Genomic DNA, 3,496 nt, shown 5'->3' on the forward strand with positions numbered 1-3,496 from the left:
TTCTGGTGGAATGGACGGAACAACCGGTCACTATGATGTGCACTGACCACCAGGGGGTAGACGCTCAACGCAGGAGCTGCCCCCTGGTGGTCAGTGTGCTCCCACAGGGGGAGTGCCGCTCAGCCAGAAGCTGGGCTCATGGCTGGTGAGCGCAGAGCCTCTCACGCCTCTGCAGCAGCGCTAAGGAGCAGTGAGCCCAGCGGTCAGGAGCAGCGAGCAGGCAGGCGGTAAGGAGCGAGGAGGGGTCCCGTGCGAGAGGGTGCAGGCCAGGCTGAGGGACAGAGGGACACCCCCCCAGTGCATGAATTTCATGCACGGGGCCTCTAGTACAAAATAATATTGAATGTCAACTTTAATGGAAAAATAAAAAATTTTAAAAATGGGCAGAGGACCTGAATAAACATTTCTCCCAAACAGAACATACAGATGGCCAACAGATATATGAAAAGATGCTCAACATCACTAATGATCAGGAAATTAAAATCAAAACCACAATGAGATATCACCTCACACCTATCACAATGGCTATCATCAATAAACAACAAATGTTGGTGAGCATGTGGAAAAAGGGAACCCACATATACTGCTGATGGGACTGTAAACTAGTATAGCCACTATGGAAAACAGTATGGAGATCCCTCAAAAAATTAAAAATAGAGGTGCCATACAATCCAGCAAATCCACTTCTGGGTATTTATCTGAAGAAAACAAAAACACTAATTTGAAAGATATATGCACCCCTATGTTCACTGCAGCATTACTAGTAATAGACAACGTATGGAAGTAACATAGTAACATAGATGTCCACCAATAGAGAAATGGATAATGAAGATATGGTATATATACATAATGGAATATTATTCAGCCATAAAAATTATGAAATCTTGCCATTTGCAATAACATGGTTGGACCTAGAGGGCATTATGCTAAGTGAAATAAATCAGACAAAGAAAGATAAATACCCTATGATTTCACTTACATGTTGAACCTAAAAACAAAACAAATGAATAAACAAAACAGAAGCACACTGGGAACAAGCTGATGCTTAAAGGGGAGAGGCAGAGAAATGGAAATGAAAAATTTAAAAAGAAAAAAGAAATATCCTGCCCTAGCCAGTTTGGCTGAGTGGATAGAGCGTTGGCCTGCGGACTGAAGGGTCCCAGGTTTGATTCCGGTAAAGGGCATGTACCTTGGTTGCAGGCACATCCCCAGTAAGGAGTGTGCAGGAGGCAGTTGATCGATGTTTCTCTCTCATCGATGTTTCTAACTCTCTATCCCTCTCCCTTCCTCTCTGTAAAAAATCAATAAAATATATTAAAAAAAAAAAAAAGAAATATCCAGAATAGGCAAGTCCATAGAGACAGAAAGTAGATTGATTGGTGGTTGCCAAGAGCTGGGGGAGTTGAAGGGGGTTGGGGTGGGGAATGATGAGTGATTGCATAATGGATAAGGGGTTTTCTTTTGGGGTGATGAAAATGTTCTGGAACTAGATAGAAGTGGTAGTTGAACACCTTTTTAATGTACTAAATGTCACAAATTTTGAAAAAAGTTAATTTCATATTATGTGAATCTCACCTCAATTTAAAACAAAAACAGCATAATGCCTCACACAGAATAAGCCCTCCAAATGCTATGAAAGGTGCTGAAAACCAGGAGTTCAATAGGTAAAGAGGTGGAGGGGAAAGCATCCTAGGTGTGGGGAAAGGTTCAGAAGGGAGTGTGCGGTGGCAAACCATCTGCTCTGGCCAGATGGAGCACAGAGCAAGTGGCTTATGGAGCGGAGAGAGGGAGAAAGCTGCGGGGTCTGTAGAGGCCAGACCCAGGAGTCTGGAGGGTGACAGGAAATTCCTGAAGGCTTTTAACAGGGCCCAGACTGGGGTTTTTAAGAGATGGTTTTGCAATGTGTAGGAGAGCTTGAAGGGGGCCCCGAGTGGTGTGGGAAGGCAGGCCAGGAGAATGTTATGGGAGAGTGGGTAGTGGATGCACCTGGATCATAACTAGTTCTAACACCCAAGTAGCCACTGCACACAGAGGACTCGGTCCATAGTGAATTGTCTTGGCTGTGAAAAGTAGAGATGTCCGTGGGGCCTTCAGGGACAGTGTCTCACGGGGTGCTAGACCTGAGCTGGAGACCCGGGAGGAGGGATGGTGGTATTAGAAGCCCTGGAGACCCCAGGGACAGGGTGGTGTGCAGAGACAAGAACTCTGGAGGGCACCAGCCTTAGGGACAGAAAGAGACTGAATGCCTGGACAAGGAGCTAGGCAACAGGAGCTTTTCGGGAGCAGTGCTGTCAACTACTGTGCAAACGTGTCAAGATCCAGAAAGAAAAGTATCAACTGGGTTTGGCAGCATGAGAAGGGCAGTGACCTTGTGACATTTTAACTGGATCACTGGGAATAAAAGTCCTGACAGCAAGAGGAGTGGGAGGCGAGAATGTGGAACCAGCAAGGCACTGAAGACAGCTCTTTGAAGGAGAGAGTGCTGGCTGGAAGTAGAGTTTTGGGTTGTTTTATGGAGGTTAAAGTCTGGGGAGAAGGAAGAAGGGGAGGTGGGGAAGGTACAGGAAGGAAGGTTCTTGGGACCCAGGGCCTGGGTGGATGGGCTGGAGGATGCGGCCTTGGTACAAGGGCCAGATAAGGAAGGGGGTGGAGGTGCGGCTGCGTTTTGAGCCTGGTGGGTACGAACAGTGGGAGAGCCTGTCTTAAGGGCTGTTTTTCTGTGGAAAGGGGTGAGACCACGTGCCTGGAGTGTGTGTGTGTGTGGGGGGGAGCTGGGAGGATGGAAAATAAAAGTATGAGGGACCCCAGTTTTGGAGGGATCACTGGGCTGAGTTAGGGGAATGGAGGATGGAGCTACAAAGCCCTGTAAGTGCCCAGACTAGGGTTGCCAGATTTAGCGAATAAAACTACAGGACGCCTAGTTACATCTGAATTTCACGTAAGCAACGAATAACTTTTTAGTTTATCTCATGCAATATTTGGGACTTTTTTTTTTAAAGTTATTGCTGCTCATCTGAAATTCACATGTCACTAAGCGTCCCGTAATTTACCTGGGAATCCTACCCCGGCATGGCGAGTAGGGGGTGGAAGGGACTGCGCGACCCGGCCTGGGGCCCGAACATGGAAAACGAGTGCCACAAGGGTAGGGTGCTCGAGTGAGGAGAAGGCTGAGGCCACTACTTGTTCACCTACCCCTCGCCGCCAGCCAGCACCAAGACCTCCGCTGGTTCTCCCAGGGAGGGACTGGCTCCGCAGCAGAACTTTGGTCTCGTCCCACCCACCCCCGCACGGCCGTGGTGTCGCCCTAGCGGCCCATCGATAACTCTACGCTCGGCCTCAGGCTCTATCGACTCACTCCTGCTCCACTCGCCGTCCTGGACTGCGGCGGAGCGCCGAGGCGCCTGTACGGGATTGAGGTCGCGGCACGAGGGCTAGAAAGCAGCTACTGTGTGGCCCGGAGAGCGCGCCCGGAGGAAGCTGGCCCAGTGGGACGGAG

The sequence above is a fragment of the Myotis brandtii genome, unplaced genomic scaffold (assembly GCF_000412655.1).
Source record: "Myotis brandtii unplaced genomic scaffold, ASM41265v1 scaffold292, whole genome shotgun sequence".
NCBI lineage: Eukaryota > Metazoa > Chordata > Mammalia > Chiroptera > Vespertilionidae > Myotis > Myotis brandtii.